Below are 17252 nucleotides of genomic sequence, written 5' to 3'. Positions count from 1 at the left end.
CGATCCCCGGACTTCGATCCAGCAGAGTTCCAGGGATGAGTTCCGTCAGCACAACGGCGTGCTGATGATGATGATGTTCTACCGACGCAGGGCTTCCCCTAAGCACCGCAACGATATGACCGAGGTGGAATATGGTGGAGGGGGGCACCGCACACGGCTAAGGAACGATCATGAAGGTCAACTTATGTCTAGAGGTGCCCCCTGCCCCCGTATATAAAGGAGCAAGGGGAGAGGAGGTAGCCGGCCAAGGAGGGGCGCGCCAAGGGGAGTCCTACTCCCAGCGGGAGTAGGACTCCTTCTTTCCTAGTCCAACTAGGAGAAGGGGGGAAAGGAGGGGAGTGGAGAAGGAAGGGAGAGGGGGGCCGCGCCCCAAACCCCTTGTCCAATTCGGACTGGGCTTGGGAGGGGCGTGCGCCACCTCCTGGCTCCTTCCCACTAAGGCCCATTAAGGCCCAATACTCTTTTCTGTATTCCCGTAACTCCCCGGTACTCCGAAAAATACCCGAATCACTCGGAACCTTTCCGATGTCCGAATATAGTCGTCCAATATATCGATCTTTACATCTCGACCATTTCGAGACTCCTCGTCATGTCCCCGATCTCATCCGGGACTCCGAACTCCTTCGGTACATCAAAACTCATAAACTCATAATATAACTGACAACGAAACCTTAAGCGTGCGGACCCTACGGGTTCGAGAACTATGTAGATATGACCGAAACACATTTCCGGTCAATAACCAATAGCGGAACCTGCATGTTCATATTGGCTCCTGCATATTCTACGAAGATCTTTATCGGTCAAACCGCATAACAACATACGTTGTTCCCTTTGTCATCGGTATGTTACTTGCCCAAGATTCGATCGTCGGTATCTCAATACCTAGCTCAATATCGTTACAGGCAAATCTCTTTATTCGTTCCGTAATACATCATCCCGCAACTAACTCATTAGTTGCAATGCTTGCAAGGCTTATAGTGAAGTGCATTACCGAGTGGGCCCAGAGATACCTCTCCGACAATCGGAGTGACAAATCCTAATCTCGAAATACGCCAACTCAACATGTACTTTCGGAGACACCTGTAGAGCTCCTTTATAATCACCCAGTTACGTTGTGACGTTTGGTAGGACACAAAGTGTTCCTCCGGTAAACGGGAGTTGCATAATCTCATAGTCATAGGAACATGTATAAGTCATGAAGAAAGCAATAGCAACATACTAAACGATCAAGTGCTAAGCTAACGGAATGAGTCAAGTCAATCACATCATTCTCCTAATGATGTGATCCCGTTAATCAAATGACAACACATGTTTATGGTTAGGAAACATAACCATCTTTGATTAATGAGCCAGTCAAGTAGAGGCATACTAGTGACATTAAGTTTGTCTATGTATTCACACATGTATTATGTTTCCGGTAAATACAATTCTAGCATGAATAATAAACATTTATCATGAAACAAGGAAATAAATAATAACTTTATTATTGCCTTTAGGGCATATTTCCTTCAGTCTCCCACTTGCACTAGAGTCAATAATCTAGTTCACATCACCATGTGATTTAACACCAATATTCATATATATATATATGATTAACACCCATAGTTCACATCGTCATGTGACCAACACCCAAAGGGTTTACTAGAGTTAATAATCTAGTTCACATCGCTATGTGATTAACACCCAAAGAGTACTAAGGTGTGATCATGTTTTGCTCCTGAGAGAAGCTTAGTCAACGGGTCTGTCATATTCAGAGCCGTGTGTATTTTGCAAATATTCTATGTCTACAATGTCCTGCACGGAGCTACTCTAGCTAATTGCTCCCACTTTCAATATGTATCCAGATTGAGACTGAGAGTCATCTAGATCGGTGTAAAAGCTTGCACCAATGTAACTCTTTACGACGGGCTCTTTTATCACCTCCATAATCGAGAAATATTTCCTTAGTGCTCACTAAGGATATTCTTGACCAATGTCCAGTGATCTACTCCTAGATCACTATTGTATTCCCTTACCAAATTGAGAACAAGGTATACAATAGGTCTGGTACATAGCATAGCATACTTTATAGAACCTATGACTGAGGCATAGGGAATGACTTTCATTCTCTTTTCTATTTTCTGCCGTGGTCGGGATTTGAGTCTTACTAAATTTCACACCTTTGCAACACAGGCAAGAACTCTTTCTTTGACTGTTCCATTTTGAACTACTTCAAAATCTTGACAAGGTATGTACTTATTGAAAAACTTATCAAGCGTCTTGATCTATCTCAATAGATTTTGATGCTCAATATGTAAGTAGCTTTACTGAGGTCTTTCTTTTAAAGAACTCCTTTCAAATGCTTTCCAGAAAAATTCTACATCATTTTTGATCAACAATATGTTACTCACATATATTTATCAGAAAGGCGGTAGTGCTCCCACTCACTTTATTGTAAATACAGGCTTCACCGCAAGTGTGTATAAAACTATATGCTTTGATCAACTTATTAAAGCGTATATTCCAACTCTGAGATGCTTGCACCAGTCCATAGATGGATCGCTGGAGCTTGCACATTTTGTTAGCACCTTTAGGATTGACAAAACCTTCTGGTTGCATCATATACAACTCTTCTTTAAGAAAACCATTAGGGAATGCGGTTTTGACATCCATTTGCCAGATTTCATAAAATGTGGCAATTGCTAACATGATTCAGATAGACTTAACCATCGATACGAGTGAGAAAATCTCATCGTATTCAACACCTTGAACTTGTTGAAAACCTTTTGCAACAAGTCGAGCTTAGTACATAGTAACACTACTATCAGTGTCCGTCTTCCTCTTGAAGATCCATTTATTTAACATGGCTTGCTGATCATCGAGCAAGTCAATCAAAGTCCATACTTTGTTCTCATACATGGATCATATCTCAGATTTTATGGCCTCAAGCCATTTCGTGGAATCTGGGCTCATCATCGCTTCCTCATAGTTCGTAGGTTCATCATGGTCTAGTAACATGACTTCCAGAACATGATTACTACACCACTCTGGTGCGGACTATACTTTGGAAGACCTACGAGGTTTTGTAGTAACTTGATCTGAAGTTTCATGATCATCATCATTAGCTTCCTCACAATATGTGTAGGAATCACTGGAACTGATTTCTGTGATGAACTACTTTCCAATTCGGGAGAAGGTACAAATTACCTTATCAAGCTCTACTTTCCTCCCACTCACTTCTTTCGAGAGAAACTCCTTCTCTAGAAAGGATCCGAATTTAGCAACGAAAATCTTGCCCTCAGATCTGTGATAGAAGGTGTACCCAATAGTTTCCTTTGGGTATTCTATGAAGACACACTTCTCTGATTTGGGTTCGAGCTTATCAGGTTGAAAACCTTTTTCATATAAGCATCGCAACTCCAAACTTTAAGAAACGACAGCTTAGGTTTACTGCTAAACCATAGTTCATACGGTGTCGTTTCAACGTATTTAGATGGTGCCCTAATAAACGTGAATGCAGCTGTCTCTAATGCATAACCCCAAAACGATAGTGGTAAATCGATAAGAGACATCATAGATCGCACCATATCTAGTAAAGTACGATTACGATGTTTGGACACACCATTACATTGTGGTGTTCCAGGAGGTGAGAGTTGCGAAACTATTTCACATTGTTTCAAATGAAGACCACACTCGTAACTCAAATATTCGTCTCCACGGTCAGATCGTAGAAACTTTATTTTTCTTGTTACGATGATTTTCCACTTCACTCTGAAATTCTTTGAACCTTTCAACTATTTCAGACTTATGTTTCATCAAGTAGATATATCCATATCTGCTCAAATCATCTTGTGAAGGTCAGAAAATAATGGTACTTTCCACGAGCATCAACACTCATTGGATCGCATACATCGGTATGTATTATTTCCAATAAGTTAGTAGCTCATTCCATTGTTCCTGAGAATGGAGTTTTAGTCATCTTGCCCAAAAGGCACAGTTCACAAGCATCAAGTGATTCATAACCAAGTGATTCCGAAAATCCATCTTTATGGAGTTTCTTCATGCGTTTTACACCGATATGACCCAAACGGCAGTGCCACTAATAAGTTGCACTATCATTATTAACTTTGCATCTTTTGGCATCAATATTATGAATATGTGTATCACTACGATCGAGATCCAACAAACTATTTTCATTGGGTATATGACCATTTGAACGTTTTATTCATGTAAACAGAATAACAATTATTCTCTGACTTTAAATGAATAACCATATTGCAATAAACATGATCAAATCATATTCATGCTCAACGCAAATGTCAAATAACATTTATTTAGTTTTAACACTAATCCCGAAAGTATAGGGAGTGTGTGATGATGATCATATCAATCTTGGAACTACTTCCAACACTCATCGTCACTTCCCCTTCAACTAGTCTCTGTTTATTCTGTAACTCCTCTTTCGAGTTACTAATCTTAGCAATCGAACAAGTATCAAATACTCAGGGGCTACTATAAACACTAGTAAGACACACATCAATAACTTGTATATCAAATATACCCTTGTTCACTTTGCCAACCTTCTTATCCACCAAATATTCAGGGCATTTCCGCTTCTAGTGACCATTTCCTTTGAAGTAGAATCACTAAGTTTCAGGCTTTGGTCCAGCTTTGGACTTCTTCGCGGGAGTGACAACTTGCTTGCCATTCTACTTGAAGTTTCCCTTTCTTTCCCTTTGCCCTTTTCTTGAAACTTGTGGTCTTGTCAATCATCAACACTTGATGCTCTTTCTTGATTTCTACCTTCGTCGATTTCAACATCACGAAGAGCTCGGGAATCATTTTCGTCATCCCTTGCATACTATAGTTCATCACAAAGTTCTAGGAACTTAGTGATGGTGACTAGAGAGCAATCACTATCTTATCTGGAAGATTAACTCCCACTTGATTCAAGCAATTGAAGTACCTAGACAATCTGAGCACACGCTCACTAGTTGAGCGATTCTCCTCCATCTTTTAGCTATAGAACTTGTTGGAGACTTCATATCTCTCAACTCGGGTATTTGCTTGAAATATTAACTTCAATTCCTGGAACATCTCATATGGTCCATGATGTTCAAAACGTCTTTGAAGTCCTGATTCTAAGCCGTTAAGCATGGTGCACTAAACTATCAAGTAGTTATCATATTGAGCTAGCCACACGTTCATAACGTCTGCATCTGCTCCTGCAATAGGTCTGTCACCTAGCGGTGCATTAAGGACATAATTCTTTTGTGCAGCAATGAGGATAAACCTCAGATCACAGATCCAATCCGCATCATTGCTATGAACATTTTTCAACACAATTTTCTCTAGGAACATATCAAAATAAACATATGAAAGCAACAATGCGAGCTATTGATCTACAACATAATTTGCAAAATACTACCAGGACTAAGTTCATGATAAATTTAAGTTCAATTAATCATATTACTAAAGTACTCCCACTTAAATAGACATCTCTCTAATCCTCTAAGTGATTACGTGATCCATATCAACTACACCATGTCCGATCATCACGTGAGATGGAGTAGTTTCAACGGTGAACATCAATATGTTGATCATATCTACTATATGATTCACGCTCGACCTTTCGGTCTCCGTGTTCTGAGGCCATATCCGTTATATGCTAGGCTCGTCAAGTTTAACCTGAGTATTCCGCGTGTGCAACTGTTTTGCACCCGTTGTATTTGAACGTAGAGCCTATCACACCCGATCATCACGTGGTGTCTCAACACAAAGAACTTTCGCAACGGTGCATACTCAGGGAGAACACTTCTTGCTAATTTTTAGTGAGAGATCATCTTAAAATGCTACATCAATCAAAGGAAGATAAGATGCATAAAGGATAAACATCACATGCAATCAATATAAGTGATATGATATGGCCATCATCATCTTGTGCTTGTGATCTCCATCTCCGAAGCACCGTCGTGATCACCATCGTCACCGGCGCGACACCTTGATCTCCATCGTAGCATCATTGTCGTTACGCCATCTATTGCTTCTACGACTATCGCTACCGCTTAGTGATAAAGTAAAGCAATTACAGGGCATTTGCATTTCATACAATAAAGCGACAACCATATGGCTCCTGTTAGTTGCCGATAACTTCGGTTACAAAACATGATCATCTCATACAATAAAATATAGCATCACGTCTTGACCATATCACATCACAACATGCCCTGCAAAAACAAGTTAGACGTCCTCTACTTTGTTGTTGCAAATTTTACGTGGCTGCTAAGGGCTGAGCAAGAACCGTTTTTACCTACGCGTCAAAACCACAACGATAGTTCGTCAAGTTAGTGTTGTTTTAACCTTCACAAGGACCGGGCATAGCCACACTCGGTTCAACTAAAGTTGGAAAAACAGACACCCGCTAGTCACTTGTGTGCAAAGCACGGCGGTAAAACCAGTCTCGCGTAAGCGTACGCGTAATGTCGGTTCGGGCCGCTTCATCCAACAATACCGCTGAACCAAACTATGACATGCTGGTAAGCAGTATGACTTGTATCGCCCACAACTCACTTGTGTTCTACTCGTGCATATAACATCAACGCATAAAACCTAGGCTCTGATACCACTGTTGGGGAACGTAGTAATTTCAAAAAAAATTCCTACGCACACGCAAGATCATGGTGATGCATAGCAACGAGATGGGAGAATGTTGTCCACGTACACTCGTAGACCGTAAGCGGAAGCATTATGACAACCCGGTTGATGTAGTTGTACGTCTTCACGATCAGACCGATCCAAGCACCGAATACGGCACCTCCGAGTTCAGCACACGTTCAGCTCGATGACGATCCCCGGACTCCAATCCAGCAGAGTTTTGGGGATGAGTTCCGTCAGCACGACAGCGTGGTGATGATGATGATGTTCTACCGACACAGGGCTTCGCCTAAGCACCGCAATGATATGACCGAGGTGGAATATGGTGGAGGGGGGCACCGCACATGGCTAAGGAACGATCACGAAGATCAACTTGTGTCTAGAGGTGCCCCCCTGCCCCCGTATATAAAGGAGCAAGGTGGAAGGAGGTGGCCGACCAAGGAGGGGCGCGCCAAGGGGAATCCTACTCCCACCGGGAGTAGGACTCCTTCTTTCCTAGTCCAACTAGGAGAAGGGGGGAAAGGAGGGGAGTGGAGAAGGAAGGGAGAGGGGGGCCGCGCCCCAAACCCCTTGTCCAATTCGGACTGGACTTGGGAGGGGCACACGCCACCTCCTGGCTCCTTCCCACTAAGGCCCATTAAGGCCCAATACTCTTCCCCGTATTCCCGTAACTCCCCGGTACTCCGAAAAATACCCGAATCACTCGGAACCTTTCCGATGTCCGAATATAGTCGTCCAATAAATCGATCTTTACGTCTTGACCATTTCGAGACTCCTCGTCATGTCCCCGATCTCATCCGGGACTCCGAACTCCTTCGGTACATCAAAACTCATAAACTCATAATATAACTGTCATCGAAACCTTAAGCGTGCGGACCCTATGGGTTCGAGAACTATGTAGACATGACCGAAACAAATTCCGGTCAATAACCAATAGCGGAACCTGCATGCTCATATTGGCTCCTACATATTCTACGAAGATCTTTATCGGTCAAACCGCATAACAACATACGTTGTTCCCTTTGTCATCGGTATGTTACTTGCCCGAGATTCGATCGTCGGTATCTCAATACCTAGCTCAATCTCGTTACCGGCAAGTCTCTTTACTCATTCCGTAATACATCATCCCGCAACTAACTCATTAGTTACAATGCTTGCAAGGCTTATAGTGATGTGCATTACCGAATGGGCCCAAAGATACCTCTCCGACAATCGGAGTGACAAATCCTAATCTCGAAATACGCCAACTCAACATGTACTTTCGGAGACACCTATAGAGCTCCTTTATAATCACCCAGTTATGTCGTGACGTTTGGTATCACACAAAGTGTTCCTCCGATAAACAGGAGTTGCATAATCTCATAGTCATAGGAACATGTATAAGTCATGAAGAAAGCAATAGCAACATACTAAACGATCAAGTGCTAAGCTAATGGAATGGGTCAAGGCAATCACACCATTCTCCTAATAATGTGATCCCGTTAATCAAATGACAACATATGTCTATGGTTGGGAAACATAACCATCTTTGATTAATGAGCTAGTCAAGTAGAGGCATACTAGTGACATTAAGTTTGTCTATGTATTCACACATGTATTATGTTTTCGGTTAATACAATTCTAGCATGAATAATAAACATTTATCATGAAATAAGGAAATAAATAATAACTTTATTATTGCCTCTAGGGCATATTTCCTTCATAAACATCCAAAAAGGGTAATATAATAGCATGGAACAATCAAAAATTATAGATACGTTGGAGACGTATCAAGCATCCCCAAGCTTAATTCCTGCTCGTCCTCGAGTAGGTAAATGATAAAAAAGAAATTTTTGATGTGAATTGCTACCTAGTATAATTCATAATGTAATTTTCTTTATTGTGGCATGAATGTTCAGATCCAAATGAATACAAAATAAAAGTTCATATTGACATAAGAAATAGTAATACTTCAAGCATACTAATCAAAGTAATCATGTCTTCTCAAAATAACATGGCTAAAGAAAGTTATCCCTACAAAATCATATAGTCTGGCTATGCTCTATCTTCATCACACAAAGTATTTAATCATGCACAACCCTGATGACAAGCCAAGCAATTGTTTCATACTTTAATAATCTCAAACTTTTTCAACTTTCACGCAATATATGAGCGTGAGCCATGGACATAGCACTATATGTGGAATAGAATGGTGGTTGTGAAGAAGACAAAAAGGAGAAGATAGTCTCACATCAACTAGGCGTATCAACGGGCTATGTAGATGCCCATTAATAGATATTAATGTGAGTGAGTAGGGATTGCCATGCGACAGATGCACTAGAGCTATAAATATATGAAAACTCAACAAAAGAAACTAAGTGGGGTGCATCCAACTTACTTGCTCACGAAGACCTAGGGAAATTTTGAGGAAGCCCATCATTGGAATATACAAGCCAAGTTCTATAATGAAAAATTCCCACTAGTATATGAAAGTGACAACATATGAGACTCTCTATCATGAAGATCATGGTGCTATTTTGAAGCACAAGTGTGGAAAAGAGATAGTAGCATTGTCCCTTCTCTCTTTTTCTCTCATTTTTTTCTTTTTTTTGGCCTTCTTTTTTTCTTTTGGCCTTTCTCCTTTTTTCCCTTTTTTCTCTTATTGTACAGTCCAAAGTCTCATCCCGACTTGTGGGGGAATCATAGTCTTCATCATCCTTTCCTCACTAGGACAATGCTCTAATAATGAAGATCATCACACTTTTATGGATTTACAACTCAAAGCTAGAACAAGATATGACTCTATGTGAATGCCTCCGGCGGTGTACTGGATATGCAGTGAATCAAGAGCGACATGTATGAAAATTATGAAGGTGACCTTGCCACAAGTACAATGTCAACTACATGATCATGCAAAAAGCAATATGACAAAATTAATGCGTGTCATATGAACGGAATGGTGGAAAGTTGCATGGCAATATATCTTGGAATGGCTATGGAAATGCCATAATAGGTAGGTATGGTGGCTGTTTTGAGGAAGGAGTATGGTGGGTGTATGGTACCGGCGAAAGTTGTGCGGTACAAGAGAGGCTAGCAATGGTGGAAGGGTGAAAGAGTGTGTATAATCCATCGACTCAACATTAATCAAAAGAACTCATATACTTGTTGCAAAAATTTAGAAGTCATCAAAAACCAAAGTACTACGCGCATGCTCCTAGGAGGATAGATTGGTAGGAAAAGACCATCGCTCGTCCCCGACCGCCACTCATAAGGAAGACAATCAATAAATAAAATTGTGCACCAACTTCATCACAAAGCGGTTCACCATACATGCATGCTACGGGAATCACAAACTTCAACACAAGCATTCTTTAAATTCATAATGACCCAACTAGCATGACTTTAATATCACTACCTCCATATCTCAAAACAATTATCAAGCATCAAATTGATCATAGCATCCAATTCACTTTCTATGATAGTTTTTATTATACCCGACTTGGATGCTCATCATTCTAGGACCAACTTTATGATCATAGCAAATACCATGCTGTTCTAAAATACTCTCAAAATAATATAAGTGAAGCATGAGAGACTAGAAATTTCTTCAAAATTAAGACACCACCGTGCTCTAAAAGATATAAGTGAAGCACTAGAGCAAAAACTATTAAGCTCAAAAGATATAAGTGAAGCACATAGAGTATTCTAGCAAATTCTAATCAAATAGGCTTCTCCCAAAAGGTGTGTACAGCAAGGATGATTGTGGTAAACTAAAAAGCAAAGACTAATATAATACATGACGCTCCAAGCAAAACACATATCATGTAGCGAATAAAAATATAGCTCCAAGTAAAGTTACCAATGAACGAAGACGAAAGAGGGGATGCCTTCCCGGGGCATCCCCAAGCTTAGGCTTTTGGCTATCCTTGAATATCTTGGGGTGCCATGGGCATCCCCAAGCTTAGTCTCCTGCCACTCCTTATTCCATAGTCCATATAAGCTTTACCCAAAACTTGAAAACTTCACAACACAAAACTCAACAGGAAATCTTATAAGCTCCGTTAGTGAAAGAAAACAAAACCACCACATAAGGTACTGTAATGAACTCATTCTTTATTTAATTTGGTGTTAAACCTACTGTATTCCAACTTCCTTATGGTTTATAAACTAATTTACTAGCCATAGATGCATTGAAATAAGCAAACAACACACGAAAAACAGAATCTATCAAAAACAGAACAGTCTATAGCAATCTGTAACTAACGCAAACTTCTGGAACTCTAAAAATCCTACCAAAATAAGAATTCCTGGACAATTTGTCTATTGAACAGCAGCAAAAAGAAGCAACGCAAAATCACGTTCCTGTGATTTAACAAAATTATATTCGTACGCGCAAAGTTTCTGTTTTTCAGCAGAATCAAATCAACTATCATCATAGGTTATCCTATAGGTTCTACTTGGCACAAACACTAATTAAAATATTAAAACACATATATCCAGAAGGTAGATGCAAAATTTATTACTAAACAGGAGCAAAAACAAAAAACATAAAGAAAAATTGGGTTGCCTCCCAACTAGCGCTATTGTTTAACGCCCCTAGCTAGGCATAAAAACAAAGATAGATCTAAGTGGTGCCGTAATAATAAGATAGATCTTGAAAGCTCATCTCATATTCTCTATGTTCGGCAGCAAGTTTCCTTTGAGGAAAGCAAAAGTAATCAAAAGGGCTAAATTTAGTGGGACAAAGATCCCCAAGATCAATCACAGGAGGAACGAGTTCCTCCCTTGGCCCTTCATAATGCATAACTATTTCAACACTAAAAGCATTCTTTTGGCAAATTCTTGTAAGCCTATACTCAAGAGAGTATCCTAGCTTATTGTTTCTGAGGGCAAAATCATTATTAAGCTCATTAATGCAATCAACCAAGACATTGGTAGGAAACTTTTTTCTAAGGTTTTCATTAAAAGCGACATAGTCCGAAGATTGAAAACGTCTAATTTCCTCTTGATCATAGAGGATCGCTTCTATGGATGGACGACCGGCGTCCACCCTATAGTGCGCAAAGATTTCTTTGGCCTCTTTTATGATAAATCTAAAATCATGAGCCAAAAAGATAGTAACAGCGCGCTTAACAGAAGAGTGCTCAATATTAGAGAATTCTAGAAAAGTTCTTTGTATACAAGGATGCATATGCACAAATTGTCTTTCAAGTTCAACTACAAGCATAGCAACCGCATCCGCAAGACTACTAGTTCTATGAAGAATAGAACAACCCATAGAAGGTAAAGCACCAGCACAAGTAAAGAAATCTTGAATAACACCTTTGCCAATGATGTTACCACTACCGATTCGAAACTTTTTAGTATGCAAGATAGGGGGTTCATCGGCCGGAGCCTCGGGATTTTCTGTGTTATCATTATTGTCCATATCAACGATAATCTCCCCAATTTCAGACATAGCAGCAAACAAAAGCAAGGCGGAAGAAGGCAAGCGAAAAGGAGAGGAGGCGATTGGGAAAGAGGGGGCGAATAAAACGGCAAGAGTGAAGTGGGGGAGAGGAAAACAAGAGGCAAATGGCAAATAATGTAAATGCGAGGGAGATGGGTTTGTGATGGGTACTTGGTATGTCTTGACTTGAGCGAAGACCTCCCCGGCAACGGCGCCAGAAATCCTTCTTGCTACGTCTTGAGCTTGCGTTGGTTTTCCTCGAAGAGGAGAGGGTGATGCAGCAAAGTGTAGCATAAGTATTTCCCTCAGTTTTGAGAACCAAGGTATCAATCCAGTAGGAGGCTCCTCAAAAGTCCCACGCACCTACACAAACAAACTGAGAACTCGCAACCAACGCAATAAAGGGGTTGTCAATTCCCTTCACGGCCACTTGCAAAAGTGAGATCTCTTAAAGATAGTATGATAAGATAAATATATTTTTGGTATTTTTGATATAGATGCAAAAAGTAAAGATGCAAATAAAAGTAGATGGAAAGCAAATATGATAGGAGATAGACCAGGGGGCCATAGGTTTCACTAGAGGCCTCTCTCGAGATAGCATAAGTATTACGGTGGGTGAACAAATTACTGTCGAGCAATTGATAGAAAAGCGCATTGTTATGAGATTATATAGGCATGATCATGAATATAGGAATCACGTCCATAACAAGTAGACCGACTCCTGCCTGCATCTACTACTATTACTCCACACATTGACCGACTCCTGCCTGCATCTAGAGTATTAAGTTCATAAGAACAGAGTAACGCATTAAGCAAGATGACATGATGTAGAGGGATAAACACATGCAATATGATATAAACCCCATCTTGTTATCCTCGATGGCAACAATACAATACGTGTCTTCCAACCCTTTCTATCACTGGGTAAGAACACCGCAAGATTGAACCCAAAGCTAAGCACTTCCCCCATGGCAAGAAAGATCAATCTAGTAGGCCAAACCAAACTGATAATTCAAAGAGACTTGCAAAGATAACTCAATCATACATAAAAGAATTCAGAGAAGATTCAAATATTATTCATAGATAAGCTTGATCATAAACCCACAATTCATCGGATCTCGACAAATACACCGCAAACAGAGATTACATCGAATAGATCTCCACAAGAGAGGGGGAGAACATTGTATTGAGATCCAAAAAGAGAGAAGAAGCCATCTAGCTAATAACTATGGACCCGTAGGTCTGTGGTAAACTACTCACAACTCATCGGAGGGGCAAGGATGCTGATGTAGAGGCCCTCCATGTTTGCTTCCCCCTCCGGCAGAGTGTCGGCAAGGGCTCCAAGATGGGATCTCCCGGATACAGAAGGTTACGGCGGTGGAAATTGTGTTTCGTGGTGCTCCTGGATGTTTTCGGGGTACGTAGGTATATAGAGGAGGAAGAAGTACGTCGGTGGCCGCCCGAGGGGCCCACGAGATAGGGGGCGCGCCTTATAGGGGGGCGCGCCCTCCTATCTCGTGGGGCCCTTGGAGCTTTCTTGACTTGCACTCCAGGCTCTCCGGATCAGATTTGTTCCAAAAATAACGCTCCCGAAGGTTTCATTCCGTTTGGACTCCGTTTGATATTCCTTTTCTTCGAAATACTGAAATAGGCAAAAAACAGCAATATGGGTTGGGCCTCCGGTTAGTAGGTTAGTCCCAAAAGTGATATAAATGTGTAAAATAAAGCCCATAAACATCCAAAAGGGGTAATATAATAGCATGGAACAATCAAAAATTATAGATACGTTGGAGACGTATCAGTACGCCTTCCGTCCCTCCTTCGGCATCGTCTTGTTCCTTCTCCGCTCTCGAGTCGATCCCTCTTGGCAACCTTGCAAAGGTGGCCTCTGACTCTGCGATCATATTTAGAGGGGAAACTAGTCCCCCCTTAGTCCAGATTGCGGCAATCCGCGCCCGCGAGATCCTGGATGGGAGGCTCGCGGAGGCCCGTGCGGCTTTCCTCCTGCCTCCGGCCCCCCTTCCCCCCTCGGTTGGTGAGATGCCCCCGTCGGCGGCCCGGAGGCAGTTAGGTGCCCCCCCTCTGGTGGGTTCGGGAGAAATTCGTGGCCGCACTCGCTCTCGCACCGCCGCTCTTCGCGCTCAAAGTGCCTCTCGCGTTCTGGGGTCAAGCAGCCCCCAATGGCGCCTTAATGCGTGCCCTGTTCTAGAACATCCGCGGCTTCGGCCATGATGGCCGACGCCGCCAACTCATTGAGTACTTGCATGAGGAACACATTGACATTGTTGCCATCCAGGAAACCATGCGTCTCGAATTCTCGCTCTCTGAGCTCGACTGTTTGAGCTCCCACCTCTTTGTGTGGCATTGGCTCCCTTCTAGTGGGAGCGCTGGCCACTCAGGTGGCATCCTTTTAGGCGTAAAGGATGCCACCTTTGAGGTTGGAAGCATGGACCGTGGGGAATTCTTTGTTAGCATGGAACTTTTTGAGAGGTCTCTCAACTTCAAGTGGGAGGTCATCATTGTCAATGGGCCCGCAGACCATAGTCGATCTGCGGCCTTCCTCGAGGAGCTCCACCGGAAGATCTCCGCGGCCTCCCTTCCGGTAGTGGTCGGTGGCGATTTTAACTTCCTCCGCGTAGCGGAAGACAAGAGCAATGCTAATGTCTGCTTTGTCCGGATGCAGATGTTCAATGACTTCATTCCTGACCTTGGTCTCCGTGAGATTGATAGGATTGGTGTCAGGTTCACCTGGACCAACCAGCAGGCCGCCCCGACCCAGTCTGTCCTGGACCGGGTCCTAGTGTCCCCGGATTGGGACCTCCGCTGCCCCTTAGCCTCCCTCCGCGCCTTCACCAGGATTGGCTCGGACCATGTTCCCCTTCTCCTCTCTTCTGCTGACGAGTGTCCGCCTGTCCCCCCTCGATTCCGGTTTGAGACCTTCTGGCTCTCCCAAACCGGGTTCTTGGATGCGGTGGGCGCCCGGTGGATCGTGGCCCGCGTGTCGTGGAATAGTCACGTTAGATGTCCTCGTGAAAGGACTTAGTTGTGGAGCCATCACAACTGTTGGAAATATTCCCTAGAGGCAATAATAAATATGTTATTATTATATTTCTTTGTTCATGATAATAGTCTTTTATTCATGCTATAACTGTATTATCCGGAAATCATAATACATGTGTGAGTACATAGACCACAATATGTCCCTAGTGAGCCTCTAGTTGACTAGCTCGTTGTGATCAACAGATAGTCATGGTTTCCTGGCTATGGACATTGGATGTCGTTGATAACGGGATCACATCATTGGGAGAATGATGTGATGGACAAGACCCAATCCTAAGCCTAGCATAGAGATCGTGTAGTTCGTATGCTAAAGCTTTTCTAATGTCAAGTATCTTTTCCTTAGACCATGAGATTGTGCAACTCCCGGATACCGTAGGAGTGCTTTGGGTGTACCAAACGTCACAACGTAACTGGGTGGCTATAAAGGTGCATTACAGGTATCTCCGAAAGTGTCTGTTGGGTTGGCACGAATCGAGACTGGGATTTGTCACTCCGGTAAACGGAGAGGTATCTCTGGGCCCACTCGGTAGGACATCATCATAATGTGCACAATGTGACCAAGGGGTTGATCACGGGATGATGTGTTACGGAACGAGTAAAGAGACTTGCCGGTAACGAGATTGAACAAGGTATCGGTATACCGACAATCGAATCTCGGGCAAGTACAATACCGCTAGACAAAGGGAATTGTATACGGGATCGATTGAGGCCTTGACATCGTGTTTCATCCGATGAGATCATCGTGGAACATGTGGGAGCCAACATGGGTATCCAGATCCCACTGTTGGTTATTGACCGGAGAACGTCTCGGTCATGACTACATGTCTCCCGAACCCGTAGGGTCTACACACTTAAGGTTCGATGACGCTAGGGTTATAAAGGAAGTTTGTATGTGGTTACCGAATGTTGTTCGGAGTCCCGGATGAGATCCCGGACGTCACGAGGAGTTCCGGAATGGTCCGGAGGTAAAGATTTATATATGGAAAGTTGTTGTTCGGGTTCCGGAAAAAGTTCGGGTTTTTTCGGTATTGTACCGGGAAGCTTCCAGAAGGTTCCGGAGGATTCCGGAGGGGTCCGGAGGTCCGGAAAGTATTCCACCACGTCCAATACAGTAGCATGGGCTGTAGGGGGCGCCCTAGCCTTAATGGGGCACCAGCCCCCCCAAGGCCCATGCGCATGGGAAGGGGAAAACCCTAAAGGGGGAGGCCTCCACTTGACTTGGGAGGCACTCCTCCCCCCTTGGCCGCCCCCCCTAGATGGTATCTAGGGCTGGCCGCACCCCTTGGGGTGGGAAACCCTAAAGGGGGCGCAGCCCCCTTCCCCCCTATATATACTTGAGGTTTTGGGGCTGCCAACACATGAGAACTTCTCCTCTTGGTGCAGCCCTACCTCTCTCCCTTCTCCTCATATCTCGCGGTGCTTGGCGAAGCCCTGCAGGACTACCACGCTCCTCCACCACCACCACGCCGTTGTGCTGCTGTTGGATGGAGTCTTCCTCAACCTCTCGCTCTCTCCTTGCTGGATCAAGGCATGGGAGACGTCACCGGGCTGTACGTGTGTTGAACGCGGAGGTGCCGTCCGTTCGGCACTAGGATCTCCGGTGATTTGGATCACGACGAGTACGACTCCTTCAACCCCGTTCTCTTGAACGCTTCCGCTTAGCGATCTACAAGGGTATGTAGATGCACTCTCCTTCCCCTCGTTGCTGGTTTCTCCATAGATAGATCTTGGTGACACGTAGGAAAATTTTGAATTTCTGCTACGTTCCCCAACAGTGGCATCATGAGCTAGGTTTATTGTGTAGATTCTTTGCACGAGTAGAACACAAAGTAGTTGTGGGCGTTGATGTTGTTCAATATGCTTACCGTTACTAGTCCAATCTTGTTTTGATGGTATTGTGGGATGAAGCGGCCCGGACCGACCTTACACGTACTCTTACGTGAGACAGGTTCCACCGACTGACATGCACTTTGTGCATAAGGTGGCAAGCGGGTGCCAGTCTCTCCCACTTTAGTCGGAACGGATTCGATGAAAAGGGTCCTTATGAAGGGTAAATAGCAATTGGCATATCACGTTGTGGTTTTGCGTAGGTAAGAAACGTTCTTGCTAGAAACCCATAGCAGCCACGTAA

This window comes from Triticum aestivum, chromosome 1B (assembly GCF_018294505.1).
Source record: "Triticum aestivum cultivar Chinese Spring chromosome 1B, IWGSC CS RefSeq v2.1, whole genome shotgun sequence".
Taxonomy (NCBI): Eukaryota; Viridiplantae; Streptophyta; class Magnoliopsida; order Poales; family Poaceae; genus Triticum; species Triticum aestivum.
The sequence above is the reverse complement of the archived record's forward strand: the minus strand, read 5'-3'. Positions refer to the sequence as shown.